The following is a 16,096-nucleotide window of genomic DNA, read 5'->3' as shown; positions in this document are numbered from 1 at the left end:
TTACTATAAATTTCTTTGGGAGGGTGGAGGGGCGGGCTAAATACGCTTCGCCACGGAGTCATAGTGAGGCCTGAACTCCACATTTGCAATGGAACACAGAGTAGGCAAACCTACGTAAACTCCACTGGCGGAGAGTAGTTACCTCCTCGGGCTTACTCTTAAGCGCCCTCCATTCAGACAGCTGAAGAAAGAAAATCTCAGACTCAGAGAGAGGAGGTGATTGTTCCAAAATCACACACTGAAGTCAAATGGAAAGCCGGGATTAGAACTTAAGCCTACTATTCTTAATTCCATATATAATCAAGATTCAACCATACGAATGTATGCTACATCCATTGATACACAGGACAGAGGCAATCTGAGAGAAGTTTACCCCACAGGGGACTAACCCCCTGAACAAACCAATAAAGATAACTGCACAGGTGCATACAAGCAAATCACCACAGAGTACAATCGAGCATGCAGCAAACAAAACAAACTCAGGTCACAAAGGAGCCTTAGAAAATGACATTTACCCCAAAATGACACACATAAAATCCAAAAGGAAGGTTCCTGGTCCTGGTCTTTCTCATTATCTAATAATGTAGACCTTCTACAAGCCTTGGATCATAATACAGTTTGCCAAGAAGTTAATCAATCTGCCAGCCAAGAACAACGTTTCAAAGTATCTCAGATTTCCTGTGAGAACCAGCAGGAGTCGCTAAGGCAACAAATGAGATGGAAAGTGAAAGTGAGTCAAAAATGAACTCACAGGTAAAATTCAGGATGTCCCTCCATCACCGCTCACTTCCAGTCCACCCAGTGGAAGATTAACAAAAGGACAATTAAATCAGGCAAGAAAGGCCAGGCTCAGGTTTTCCAAGTAAACAGCACCTGGAACCAAACAAATCTATCCAATTTTTACACAACAGCTTAAGCCTAGCTTAAATAATATAGGTATAAAGGAATCAGCAGATGATAAGACCAGCTCTGAGTCAATGGCTCTAAGTCAATGGTTACCTCAAACAAATCTCCACAAAAAAGGTGCATGCCCCTGGCTCAAGAAACATTAACACACAGTTGAGACAAAAAGGAGCTACCCAAGCAAAAAATCCGGTCCCACAACAAAGAGGATTAAAGACGGAATCACCAGCACTAAGGCCGGAACTAAAAGATTGAAAAACAGACCCAGAAGAACACAAAGGAAATCTAGCCCTAAATCAGGTCTCGGCCCCAACATTATCCTTTGTAACTATTGAAGAAAAAGCAATAGTATCAACAAAAACAAGTCAGCAAGGAAATCAAATAAAACATGATCCTGGCAAATGGAATCCAATACAAGTAACAACAAATCGGCAAGGCCGCACAGGTAAAATAAATAACAAAGGAACTCCCAGTGCTGAACTTCCGCCGCTAAGGACCAGACAGAATGTAGGGAACTTGCTTTATGAGACAACAATAGAAAAGTTTAACATCTCAATCCTAGAAAACGTTCCACAGTACAAAATAGGCCCTAACAGACAAGTTCCCAAACATAATACAGATTATTTAAAATCCATTAACAAGAACTCCTCAAAAATAACAAAGGATTTACCAAACAAAACTAATATTTATGCCAGAATATTCAACTCAAGGGAGACAGGACACTCTAGACAGAGGCAATCTGTTAAAACTGTTTAGTGAGTTTCCTGAACTAAGCAAAACCTGACCTCCAACCACTAGAATTTCAGCAAATTAAAAATTGGCTCCAGGTAGAAGCACCATCAAAAACCGGGATTTACAATGAAATAGGTGTCTTGATCTATGCATTTAGAAATTCTTTTGAAGATTGGGGAATAACTTTCTTACATCAAAAGCCTCCTAAATACAGTATCCTCTGCTACAAAAAATAGGGTCACCAACACATCTTCCGGCCATAGACAAAGGCCCAACATCATTGCTGAGTTCGAGAAGTTCCTCACTTGAAGCACGGGCAAACTCAACCCAAATCCAGGTGGAATATAGTCAAAGCCAGACAGATTGCAAGCTAACGATAGAAAACAAGCAGGATGGACATGGGTTTCCAGGGCAATAGAACCTCAGCTGTCCGATGCAGCATTTGCAGCAAAAAGCAGGTGACTCATCAGGGGCCCAACTTAGAGCAAACACAGAGGAGCTCATCAAGATTTGGTCATGGAACATTCACGGTTTTTGAGAAATGTGGCAAGATAATAAGGAATCGACCCTCTTTCAAAGTTTTGATTTAATATTATCACAAGAAACCTGGAATCTAACACCAAGACCTATAGCAGGTTATGAGGAGCACCATATACTGGCAGAAAAATTCTGCAACTTTGGACACCCAAAGAGGGGCACGTCAATATATGCATCATATATGCCTCCTCAAAATATATTTGGACTACTGAAGAACTTGAAGCAGGAGTGAACTGGCTGCAATTCCTGAAACTTTAATGCAAAATTAGCCCCCAAACAAGGCTTGGACAGTTAATTATAATAAACGAATATATACCTCCGTAAAGAAAGAAAGATTGGCAAGCCTGGTAAACCTAAACGAAAAAAATTGCTGCAAACTTGCACCAGCATGGTCAAATAATTGTTTCAGGAGATTTAAACACCAATTTCATTAGGAGTAAATTAAACATGAGGAAGAATCAAAGTGCGCTAGAAGCTGTCAAACTACAACAACAGCTGGAAGGACAAGGCCTAATAACCATGAATGGAAAATCAAAGGCAGCATTTATGTTTTTGAGTGGAAAGAGCCAATCAACCATAGACTACACCTTTGTTAGTGAAGAGCTCATCCCCATGGTGATCTCCTGTAAAATTTACCCCTGTCTAGAGAGGGACCACCTCCCCCGAGTGTTGAGCATTAAACTCAAGCTGCAGCAGACAATTAAAACAAAGGACCTAACAGAATTACCTGTAAGTTACAAATTAATAAATCTAAAATGGCGCGGAACTAATACAGATCAAATTATGGACGTTGTCCACGAACACATAAATAAAAGGGGGACCTTGAGCAAGAAACAGATCATGAATGCATGGGTAATTCTAGGAAAGAAACTATTAAACAAATTTCCAGTAACACCGGCAACACACCGGAACTTCGACAAACAACAAGTTCAATGGGGCAGTAGGCACGAACCATGGTGTAACAAAAATCTGAGTGAAGACACAAGGAAAATAGCCAGGGAGGTAAGAACTCAGGCAGCAGCAGCAAGAAAGGGCATAATATCACATAAAAGTAAAATTGCAGCAATGAGGAAGAAATGTAAGAAAGATTGCAGAGAGGCAAAAATGTGTATATGGAAGAACAAATAATCAACAGAGAATGGATCACTTGTCCTTTAGTGTTACCAGGGTCTTAGGTTCTAACCATCTTAAAAACCCTCTTTGGTAACTATGTGAAAAGCATTCTTTTAGGGTCTTAATGTATAATTTCCTCCCCCTGGAGGAAGACCAACTGGTGATTACAGTAGTGATCAGAAATGGAAGTGAAGTGAATTTAAAATTACCTCCATCTCTGAAGATAAGTCGTTATTCTGTTGGAGATGAGGCTAGGTTAAAATAAGAAGCAGTGTGTGTCTAGAAGGGCTACTGTTCTATAGCACCTACTGTGAAAACGTGGGTGGTCGATATGTTTCAGCCTTTACAGTGCCTGGTCAGGTCAGAACCAGTGTGAGGCACATAACTGTTTGGTGAAATGCAGAGGTAAGATTTGCACTTACCCTTCTTCGCAGTGACCTATTAGATCACTGGGTGGCTATGGGTCTATAGTACCTATAACTGGAAAAAAGGAATAAAAAGAAAAAGACCATGACAACAGAATATGATGTTGATTTAACACATATGTAGATCTATTGCAAACAATGTCTGTCAGAAAAGATGCTTATAATAAATAGTTAATTAACTACACAAAACTTTGTGTAAGGGAAGAGTAGATCTAGAGAAACACACATACTTATGCAGGCAAATTGATAAAGAACACTTGGTTCTTTGCGGGGACATGTTTAGAACAATAAATTGATCTGTGCAGCAGGGTTTGGGCTGTGGTTAATTACGGAGACCAATGCGGGCCCGCTGCATTAATAATGCTAACATTACATGAGGAATTACCTGCGTGAGCTGTGTCATGTATCAATGTGGAAATTAGACTTAAAAATGTGTGCCGCTACTGCGGGCATGGCTGCGGCCCTACAGAGTGATAGTGACATAAGTTGGGGTGAGCTCATAGAGGTAGAATCAACTGGTTGGGAATCTTGCTGTTGCTGGGGGCAGCGCTGGTTTCAGTGTTAACGGTCCAGTATTTAGTAGGCGCATCCGTTACCATCTATAAAAGAATGAAAGCCTGATACTAGTCAATGTCTCAAGGACCACCCAGTTAATTTCATCAATAGTGTGCTTGGTCTTGATGAAATGGGTGCTAATTTTTGTAGTGGCCTTTTTACATTTGATGTTGTTCTTATGTTCATTGATTCTCTGTTTGATCTTGCGGCAGGTTATACATATATATTTGAGGTCACATGGACAGTGATCATGTAGATCACATGGGTGATGTTACAGTTTGTGTGATGTTGTAAGGTCCATTTTAGATCCGGTGTTAGTTGTATGGTCTTGGTTGCCTTGGTTAATTTCCAAACAGAGCAGGACCCACAAGGAAAGTGGCCAGTTACAGGCACCAGGTTCCAGATATTTGTGATTGATTCCATTCTGGGTTTTTCAGGAGGCAGTTTTGTGTGTACTAATAAGTCACATATGTTCTTTGTTCTTCTATTGGCAAATCTAAGTTTGGGCCATTTTAGGGATCCAGATGTGAGGATGTGCCAGTTCTTGTTCACAATTGTTTTCACAATGTTAGCGGCTGTGTTGTATGTTGTCACGCATGTGAGTAATTATTCAGTTGTTTCTTTTGTGGGCGTCTCCAGGAGGTTGTCTCTGTGCTGGTTTCTCACTCTCTTTTGGCATTTCTTTATTACACTGTTTGGGTAATCTCTTGCTTTTAATTTCTGGCACAAACCCTTTGCTTGTGTTTTATAGTTCTCTATTTTGCTGCAATTATGCTTGATGCGTAGAAATTGGATGTATGGACGATTTTCCCTCAGTGGGCGTGGGTGAAAGATGTTGAATGAAATAAGGCTGTTCTTTGCAGTTGATTTGTAGAACATCTTTCTATTGATGGTGTCATTATCTATGCAGATCGTTATGTCTGAAAATCCAATTTGTGGTTGTCTGCTATGTATGTGAATTGTAGAAACTCATCCCTTATGTTGATCCATCTATGGAATTCCTGCAAGCGGTCTGGGGTGTTGTTCCATATCATAATCACATCATCGATGTAACATTTCCACAAAAGTATTTTCGCTTTTTATGGGTTGGTGTCATTGAGAATGTGGATGTCTTCAAAGTTGCACATATACAGCCCTGCAATACTGGGGCGTATGTACTGCCCATCGAAGTTCCGTGGGACTGAAGGTATAGTGTTCCATTGTATTCAAAGAAGTCCTCGGTGAGGGCTAGCTGGCAACATTCTAATGCAAAAGTGTTGGGCCTCCACAGTTGTGCGAAAAGCATGTCTTCAATCGTCTGTAGTGTCCTTTTTTTTTTCTTAAGCAGTGGTCAACAAATTGAGATAAGGGCTCAAGCACTGAGCCAATCACAGAGACTATTGGTCGTCCTGGTGGTGGTGTCCTGTATTTGTGTGTTTTGGGTAGTGAATAAAAATATGTTGTTTTGGGAGATTTGGTCTTCAGAAAGTCAGCTTAATTCTTGGAAATACAAAGGTTAACCTCAGCTTCATCCACCATCAGTTTATCTGTGTCGGGTCCGTGGTTAGAATATTGTAGAAGTTCCTGTCAGACAGGAGATATCTGCATTGCTTGTCGTATTTTTTTTTTTGTCAGTATGACAATTTCCCCTCCTTTGCTCGCTGGTTTTATTATTTAGTCTTCATGTTCCTGTAAATCTTCCAGTGCTAAGCGTTCTCCTTTTGTAGTGTTCATAAAGAGCTTCTTTGTTGTGTTTTTCATGTTTTCCACCTCTCTGAACCGAGCTTGTTCGAAGGATTTTATCTCGACTGGGCGCAGATGTGTTGGGGGACAAAAGTTGGAATTATTCCGTAGCTTGGTGTCACTTGTAGCAGTGTTGGTTTCCTTATCTTTGAAGAAAGCTTTAAGTTTGATTTTCCTGCAAAATTCTGCAAATTCGCATTGCAGTTTGAACTGATCTAACAATGGTGTGGCTACGAAGCCCAGGTCTTTGCTCACGATTTTTTCTTGGTCTTCTGTCACCGTCCAACCTGTCAGGTTCACTATGAGCGAGTTGTCGTGTTGGGCCCCGGTCTCTCTTCGGACATGCTTCATGTTAGGACTTGACGTTCTTGTTCTGTCCAGGTCTCCCCTTTTCTTCTTCCTCTCCAGTTGTTGGGGCATCTCCCTAAAAAAGGCAGCCTGTGTGTTTGATGCTGTCCCATTAGTGGTCCCATAGGTGGTGGGCCTGGCATGTACGGGTTCATCCATTCCGGGAAATTTGGTGTATATGGTTGTGGATGGTCTCCAAACTGGGGTGTATGCCATGGGTTATTCCACCGGCGCAGATGGAGCCTATTTAGTCCACTGTTCTGTCGTTGGTAGCGTATTTAATCACCCCTCCAGTCAGAGGTGTCTGTGGACTTTCCTCCGTAAGACTCATTATCACTATGCTGCTCAGATGCAGTGTAGTCGTCTTTGGTATAGCGGTGCACTTTTTCCACCGAGAATCATTTTAAGTCTCTTCCCAATTTTTGAATTTTGTTTTGTGTAATGGGTTGTATGTCAGGACAACGCATGCTTTTACCCCGCATGCCATTGCAACGTGGGGATTACAACGCAAGTCGTTACAACGACTTGCGTTGGGGGGCTCTGGATAGTGGAATAGTTTAATTTTCTATTCCAACTCCAGTCCCCGTGGATAGTAGGGAAGGTGTTGGATAGAAAATTAAACTATTCCCTATCTAACAGCGCCCTCCAGCGAAAGTCGTTGTAACGACTTTCGTTGTAATCCCCGCGTTGTAATGGTAGTGCGGGGTAATAGTTGCGTCGTAAAGGATATTCCCCGTGTAATGTATTTTTTTGGTTTCATTAATTTCTTTGTTAATTTCTTCCAACCTCTTCTTATAGACCGAGATGTGGACGTTATCTTACGTTTGGCTTCACTTCACTTACTTGTATCTTGACGATCAGGGCTTCTGAGAGTCTGGTGGCTGTTTTTATAATGAGGACTAAGTAATCTCTTGTGCACTTCCAGGAGATGGCTGACTAGTATTTTTAGAACAGGATGTCCTGTAGGAAGATCCTTGGGGCATTGTGCACCCACAGGCTTCTAGGAGCGGTGTTAGTGCGAAAAATTCAGTCATAATAAGGCTGTGAATGGCCGTTCTGACTTGTTACTTTTTTGTTTCAATAAGCTCATCCCAATCGTTGGTCTGAGTTAGAGTTTGGTTAAGGTCACTCTCTTGCAGCAATGAGGGTCCAGGCAGGATGGCGTTGATTTAATCGTCTGTGTAACTGAGTCATGGGTTCTCTGCCATTCCAGAATATTATGATGTGTGTTTTCTCTTCTCGTTTTGCCGCCCAGAGGTAGTGGAGTATAGACGTTGTTCTCTTGGGAAATTTTCTCTCAAGAAGGTCGACGTGACGATTCCTGTACAGGAAGAACTCCCACAGCTGTGCACTGCTTCAATAATTTCTTAATCAATCAAGGGAGAGAAAAGCTGAGATTCATTTGGCTTCAGAAGCTTCGGAAGCAAAAATGGATCTCAGCTTCTCTCTCCCTTGATTGATTAGGAGAGTAATGGAAGAAAACCGGGGAAAATTACTCTGATCCGGCATACTGCTAATCAGTAAGGATTTTTGGGGTTTGATAAAGAGCCTAACTAAAGGCCAGGTACTGCACCAAAATGTTGTTATGTTATGTTGTTATTGGAGATTTCTAAATCACACATTCACCAACAGGTCTATTGGTGCTTGGTTTTATTCTGGAGTCACCTGTTAAAAAGTCCATGTTTAACTGTAAGCTTGGGTAAAAATCCAGGTCTCCAGCTTTTTCCTAAATTGTAAAAGGTCTGTTTCTAGTCTCAAGGATATGGGCAGAGAGTTCCAGAATTGGGGTCCCTGTATTTAGAAACGCCAGACTCCTCTCTGTTTGTGTCTTAATTTAGGGACCACCAATAGATTCATATGCATAGATCTTAGGATGCGCTGTGGGAAGTATCTGTTAAACAGGATACATCCTGTTTTAAACATGGAGCACTGCTCCACTGGGTGCCAGTGGAGCTTCTTCAGCAGTGGTCTGACGTGACATCGTCTACCTTGTTGATAGATGATTCTGGTGGCTCGATCTGAAATCAGCTGCAGATGATATTTCTGGTTACACAGGAGGCCTAAATAAATTGTTGCATAATCAGTTTTTGATAAAATCCAGGCAATAATGATTTGGAAAATTGTATTTATAAACTCCTTGTGGTCCCTGTTGGTTTTTAATTTACCTGAAGAACATTTCTGACCAGATTGTGGTTGCCCCGTTGTTACGATGGCTGAGAATATGTGCTCAACTGACCCCGAATGCAAACCAATTCATTATTTCGTATTGTATTGCCCTGAAGGGGGCTTTATATATTCCATGGCTGAAATACTTCAAGGATCAGACAAGATGTCTTGGTTGCCCTGAGCTGTTTTTGACACCTAGGCCCTGGGGCAACACCACTATTAGAGACCTTAAACAGCAGTTAATGGACACACAGCCCTTAGGGAGGAAATTGAACTAGCTAAGCCCTCAGTAAGAAGGTTTGTCACAATGTGCCTGGGTGCGCAGATTCAACCATAATTATCCTATATAAACAAGTCACATCACCATTTTGTTTTGACACAATTTCGGTTGAATATGGTTCCCTGGTTACTGACATATACTAAAGGTTACTCAAAACCAGAATTACTGAAACCCTGTCTCTGTGACAATTTCTCGGAGCAGGATACCCTACACCTAATGTTCTTCTGTGCTTTTTAGGATCTTTTGCACAGTAAGTTCATTCTTCCCCTACTCAAAGATTTTCAATTTGTTCAAGCGAGGCTGGCCTTGCTTTATCTCCAAATGCTAGCTTCACCCAGGGTTTTTTAGTGTGTTGTTTTGAGGTGGCAAGTTTTCTGACTGGGGCCATTGGACAAAGGAGTAAGCTGCCCATGAAATAGAGACCCTGTCTTATTGGCCAGTGTAAATATGTGAATCTAATTTATGTAATATATTTTTAATATGATAATATCCATGGTCTTGGCTCTTTGTTTCAGCACTGTTACACTTTACATTATAAATCCTTTGTAGGTTTTTAATGAGATTATTGTAATTGTAATGTTGGATGTTTTTTTATTATATAATGTATTTTGATGCAATATGCATTTTTATAAAACTGTTTGCTTTTATGGCTCTTGGCTGCCAAATAAAGTACTGATAACTGACTGCCTGTTTGGATACTCGCCTCTCTGCTTAAAAACCTTCTGATGTTTTGTAATTTTCCGAGTTGGAAAAAGCAGGCAGAGGTGACCGAACCGATCTACGAGCGCATGGAAAGATCTGAGTCGATCTGTATGCCTAGGCTCTTGATTGTGTTTCTGGGAATATGTGCAGAACCTAGCTCAGAGGGCCAGTGTGCAGGAGTCCAGAGCAGTAGTTTGTTGTTGGGGATGATGATTTCAGTTTTTTCAGAGTTTAGTTTTAATTGCTTATTGTTCATCCAATTCCTGATGAACAGCATAGTGTTCCTAAGAAACTCCGTGGATTTTGATGAGTCATCGATGGAAAAGTTCAGCTGCATAACGCAACGTAGGTAAAGATCTTTACCCCCATCTGACGAAGCATAAGTATGAGAGGGTGAATGTAGACATTGAAGAGGAGAGGCGACAGAGAGGAACCCTGCGGTACTCCACAGTTCATATTGACAATGCCGTATTTGTAGGGCGAAAGCCACACTGTTTGCTGCCGGTCCACTAAGAAGGATTTAAACCAATTTAGGGCAGTGCCTCTGAGACCTGCTGTGGCAATACGTTCCATCAGAATGTCATGGTTGATGATATCGAAGGCTGCAGATTGGTCCAAGAGAACCAAGGCCTGAGTGCAGTACTCGTCGACCTTTCCTTTTAGGTTGTCCATGATGGATAGTATGATAGATTCGGTTGAAAACCTGCCTGATGAGAATCTAAGAAATTAGTTTTCTCAATGAAGGTGCTAAAAGGTTTGGCTGCATGTGTCTCTAGTAGTTTAGCTGGACAGGGAAGAAGGAATATAGGCCTGTATTGTCTAGCTTCTGAGGGTCAACACCTTGTGTTTTTTTAAAGCGGAATAATCACTGCTTCTTTAAAGGCTGATGGCACAATCCCTTGTGTCAAGGATAGATTCAGCAGGGTGAGGATAATCTCCGGAAATGCAGTAAAGATGGATTTTTGTATATGGGGGGACAGGCATCTTTAGGGGAGCCTGACTTTGCTTTGTTTACAAGTTCAGTGAGATTTTCTTTATTTAGGTGTGGAAACGCAGCCATAAAGTTGGAGTTGGTGTTTCCTGAACATTCTTATACAACCTTTTGATTGAAATCTAAGGATTCTCTAATTTTCTTGATTTTATCTACTATGGGCCAGATGTAGGTAAATTCAATTTAGCGAGTCCTTAATAGCGATTTTTACCGAATCGCTATTAAGGATTTGCTAAATTGAATGTAGGTAGGAATCGCTAAAATATTATTGATTCCTTAATATTCCTTAATAACGAATCGGTAATTGAGATTTGTTATTAAGGAATACCTAGCCATTCATTCGATGGGCTAGTAGGCCCATAGGAATGAATGGGAAGATATTCACGATTTGGGATTAGGTATTAATAATAGTGGGAGGTATTTCAAGGGTGCCAGGGTGTCCAAAAGACACCCTGTTGCACCCCTGAAATGTGCATGTGTGCACATGTGGCGCACATACATGCCCTAAAGGCATGGATGTGTGCCACATAGCACTTTTAAAAAAGTGCTTTTTTAAAGAAAATCGCTACTTACCACCAACTTTTCCTTAAGACTGAAGTGCACGTTTGTTAGTGCTACTTATATTGCATTTAAGGAATCACTATTTCCGATTCCTTAAATGCAAGAGCAAAATAAGGAATCACAATTTTGCAATTCCTTATTTTGCAAGTAGGTTGAAACTCACCTACATGGCTCTCAGCCAACTACGGGTTGGTAACACAGAAATTCTGCGAATTTCTGCGTTACCGCGTGGTATTTGGCCACCTACATCTGGCCCAAAGAAGGAGTTTAAGTCATTACTTACTTTTTGTGTAGCAGTAATGGAGGGGGGGGGTCACACGATCAGGGATTGATAGCTCCCTTACTGTATTGAAAATGTATTTTGTCTTATTATTTGAGTTTAATACTTTGGTAGTGAAAAAAGATTTTTTTGCCTCCGAGATGGCTTTTTTATAGGCTGTTAGGCTCAATTTGTATTGTTCTCTAGATTCTGTCGAATAGGTGTTACGCCATTTCCATTTGGCCTGACGTGCTCTCAGTTTAGGAGATTTTAGGTCAGCAGTAAACCATTTGGATGCTTCATGCAGGAATATGCGAAGAAACCTGGAAAATAAATGTGTGGAAAATGTATACTATTTCCCCTAATAGGAAGATAACCCAGGAGATGAAGGGGCAAGAAGTTTTATTCCCGGAAAATCCAAAGTTCAGACAAAACCAAATTCAGCACACCAAAGGACCAATGGCAGAAATACGAAAGGGAATGAATAGGGTACTAAAATCTAGCATCCAACGTTAGGAAGGTGAGGAACCAGAAGGGGAAATTCCCAATTCAACCATACATGGACCTAAAGCATTAACTGATGGAAAACTTGCAGAAGGGATAGTAAAAAAATTAAAGACCAAGGGAGCAGCTGGGCCAAACGTCTCCTCAATACATTATTTAGGCAAGCTTCAGGTGTCTGGGCAGAGTTTTTCACACCTCTTTTTAATTACATCTTTCACACAATATACAAAAACGGAAGTCGCACCATGCCGTAAAATTACAGGCTGACAGCCTTGATTGACATGGAAGCACAATTATGTGCCTCCTGTATCCTATCACACTTACAAGTATGGGTGGAGGAGAATAGCGTGATTCTAAAAATCCACACAGGATTTAGGCCAGGCATGGAAACCACAACAAACCTAACAGTCTTAGCAATGTTAACAGAAAAAGCTAGAAGAAGGAAATCTTGGTTGTTTGCCTGTTTCATAGACTTCAGATTCAGATTCAGATTAGCTTTATTCGATTTTCATAGCGTAAAATCATAAAAGCAGTAGTACATATATATATATACATCTTAATATTTCAAGTATTAATAAATAAATAACATTTAGGTTTAAAAAGGTATTAAATCAGAATTATACATAATCTGTCACATATCAAAATTTAGCTAATCATTAATTTACGTTTCCTTAAACACTTTTTAAAAAACCTATCATAACCATGGTACATTTAACGTTTCCCAGCTGTTGCAGGCCAAGGTACCCGGGCCTACATTGCCGCCAGGCTCCCTGTCTCAGGTATTCTTTGGTCCATCTACTACGCTCCCCCTCATACAGTTTGCAGAACAGCACCACGTGAAAAGTAGATTGCAACGACATATTATGACATGGGCATGGTTCTAGGGTTCTGGTCCAGTCGTTTTTGGTTGGAAATGTGACCAGCCGATGAAATATGTTAAACCTAAAACTGGTCAAAATAAAACGGTCAAAGCCTATTGTGCTTAAAGTTAGGTAAGGTTGTATTGTATAACAGATCAAAGACAGTTGGTGTTGAATTACCGTTTTCTTTGTAATCTCCTCTGAGCATCTTAATAGGTCAAAATGGTTCATGCATAGCTTTTTTAGTACTTTCTTTGGTACCCCACAGATCAAATCCGGGTTACTAAATAGCTCTGGCCTTTGCGGGTCAGTTAGCGATTCCTGACATACTCGAGCCAGGCAATGCGCTTCGCATTATCCAGGCCCATTATATCCCTTATGATACCCTGGTTTAAGCGAAGTGCTTTAGTGGCCCATACTCTTCGCCAGAGCAAGATCGGTTGCAGTCTGATCAGGTCTGGTATATGGTCCATGCCAAGTTCTGCGTGACAGTTAAAAACAGACGTGCCCTGTGGGAGAGCCAGTACGTATCTAAAGAAGTTATTTTCTACAATTTGCATGGAAGATGTGTCGTGGTACCCGCAGATCCCTTCCCCGTACAGTGCAATACTTCTGCATTTGGCCACATACGTTTTTAGCATAATTTCGGGCAGTCTTTTGCCTAGTTTGGTAGAAAAATTCATCAACCCCGCCATGGATCGTTTAAAAGATAGGGTCCTGTTCTTAACCTCGGGTCCCCAAGTGCCCGAACCATCAATTAGTACCCCCAGGTATGGAAAGGTGTTGGTATGTTCGTTTTTTAGACCTGCCGCTTTAAGGTGTTTGCAAGAAGCAAAACCTTTGCCACAAAGCATCACAAATGATTTTTTTGCATTGATTTTAAGGCCCCTGGCTTCCATAAATTCTACATACTTCAGAAGGGCCTTCTGGGCACCCACCTTCGTTCTGGCCATCAGTCCCGCATCGTCCGCATAAAGAAGGGAGACAATCTGTTTGTTACCATACCTCGGGGAGTCAATTGTGCTGGCCCCCAGTTCCGCCTCCAGGTTGTTCGTGTATAGGGAGAAAAGGAAGGGGGCCAGCACGCAGCCTTGTCTTACACCCTTCTCTATGCGGAAAGACCCCGTACACTCCCCCCTCAGGCCATGTCTAACCTTGCCTGTTGCCCCTGAATAGAGCTGCCGGAGAAAAAGCATGATGGCGGGCTCAACATTAATTTCCTCCAGTATTTGCCACAGCTTTGCATGTTCCACGCAATCAAAGGCGGCCGAAAGGTCGACAAAGATTGCGTAAAGACATCCATCCTTGGCCCAGGTGTATTTCCCTTGTAGCATTACAAAGTTTAGGACCTGCTCCACGGTGCCCATCCCTTCTCGGAACCCGTACTGTACAGGGCTTAATATGCCATGCTCCTCAGCCCAAGTTTGCATTTTGTTTAGAACCACTCTACCTGCAATTTTCAAGAGGGAGTCTAGTAGGGATATAGGTCTATAATTAAAATCAGCAATCAATAGAGTACCACAAGATCGGCTCTGGATAAAATTGAAAGCATGGGAACTACCAAAAAAATTGCTTAATGCTATAATAGCACAATAAACAGCGATACGTGGGCTCAGGTGAAACTTGGAGACCCCAGCCAAGTGACAGCCAAAATTAACTTGAACAAGGTTGTGTGTTGGCACCGAGCCTACTTAATTTGTATTTGTCCGACATGAATAACTATTTTATACACTTTGAGAGCCATCCACCCAAACTGGCACACAAGTCAATTAAATGCCTGCAATAAGTAGATGACATTGTGGTTCTGAACCAATGCCGATCGGCCTGCAAGAGTAATTAACACCATGGCAAGTTACATCGAGTTGCAAGGGCTGGAGCTGAACCTGGGGAAAACCAAAGTGGTAAACTTAGTGGATACTCAGTTCAAAACATACAAATGGTACATAAAAGGCGAACAGGTAGAATCTGTCCGCTCATACAAGTACTTGGGAATAAACATGGGATCACTAACTGAACAAACAACTTTAATGCAAGCCAAAGCTCAATCATAATTATTCGCTTTTGATGGAGCGAGATGCTGAATAAAATTTTGTTCAGACTCGCAAAGTTAAACTTCCATAATACATGTAACAGCATTAATAGCATGTGTTGAATTTACTAACCAACCTAGTTTAGAATTGCATACATTACACGTGGGACTAATGTGCTTTTATGTTGCACTTTCAAGTATGTGGAAAATAATAAACTAACCTTGTCGATTGTTATTGTCGGTAGTAATGCGCATGTGCTATATTTGTGAGCACATGTTTTGTTGTGTCTTTTCTGTGGCAAAGGTTCGTGGAGAAACCCGGTGACCTGAAAGAAGAAGGTTAATATACATGCTGCTTTATGTGCTTTTGCTAGGTAACATAGATAAATGGGTTAATATTTAGCAAAGGGGAGGGTAACAGATTGGGTTTCAATTCTTTGATTAATTACTGTCTTCTGTTTGTTTGAATATAGTTCCCATGAGAGTGAGAGGCCTTTTGGGGCCTTCTGAAGATGGCGTTTTTTAAACCTGTCCAGAGAGGAGCCTTGCAAACACGAGAAGTGGAAAGTTTTACCACGTTGCAGAAATCAAATTATTCTTGAATAAAAAGACTTGCATAATGTGCTCATAAAGTTTGTTCAAGGACAGGAAGCGGCAGGATGGCAAAGTGAGGAAGTCATGTTTTGTAACTCGAAAGAACTTATTCTGATACATTTTCGAGGAAGCAAGTGACACGAACAATAGGGCTAAAGAAGAGCCCGTTTCTGGTTCGAAAGCAGTGATGACATGGATGGTCTGACATAAGTCAGCCAATGAGAACTCTGATGGCAAGGAAAAGTGAACTTTTTGAGAAGATTAGCTAGTTAGAAAGGTATAAAATCTGGCCCTACAGGCAGGAGAGGGCTCTTGCTTCCCGATTCCTGAATGACGTGCTGTTGGACTCTTTGGTGCACGTAAGGATAGCAGTCTTTATTAAATATTTTTAGGTAAAGAGGGTTTAGTCAGAGAGAATAGAATTAGGGAATGGGAACTTCTATTTGCTTTATTTCATGCTAAGTGATTTACTTTGAAATGTCAGACTAATAAGCCATCCTTAAATTTGCTTTCAAATTGCTAATAAAATAATGATTTCTGAATAAATGCTCTTTCTTTGACTATAATAAAGCTAATAAAAATTAGATTTTTGAAATGACAAGCTGGTCTTGTTTATTCATGGTCTAGTTATCATTATTAGATCCATTCGCCTATGTGACTTAATTAATGTCATATGTTTTAAACCATGATAAGAAATGACCTGTAGTTGTATATATTTTGTAAACAGTCTGAAAATAGTTCTGATTAATTAGGTCACATGATTCAGTCACTCAAAATTGTCTCATTGATTATGGGCCTTGGTGTAGAGATTTATG

The sequence above is a fragment of the Lissotriton vulgaris genome, chromosome 12 (genome assembly GCF_964263255.1).
Source record: "Lissotriton vulgaris chromosome 12, aLisVul1.2, whole genome shotgun sequence".
In the NCBI taxonomy this organism is placed as follows: domain Eukaryota; kingdom Metazoa; phylum Chordata; class Amphibia; order Caudata; family Salamandridae; genus Lissotriton; species Lissotriton vulgaris.
This window is presented reverse-complemented; position numbering follows the sequence as displayed.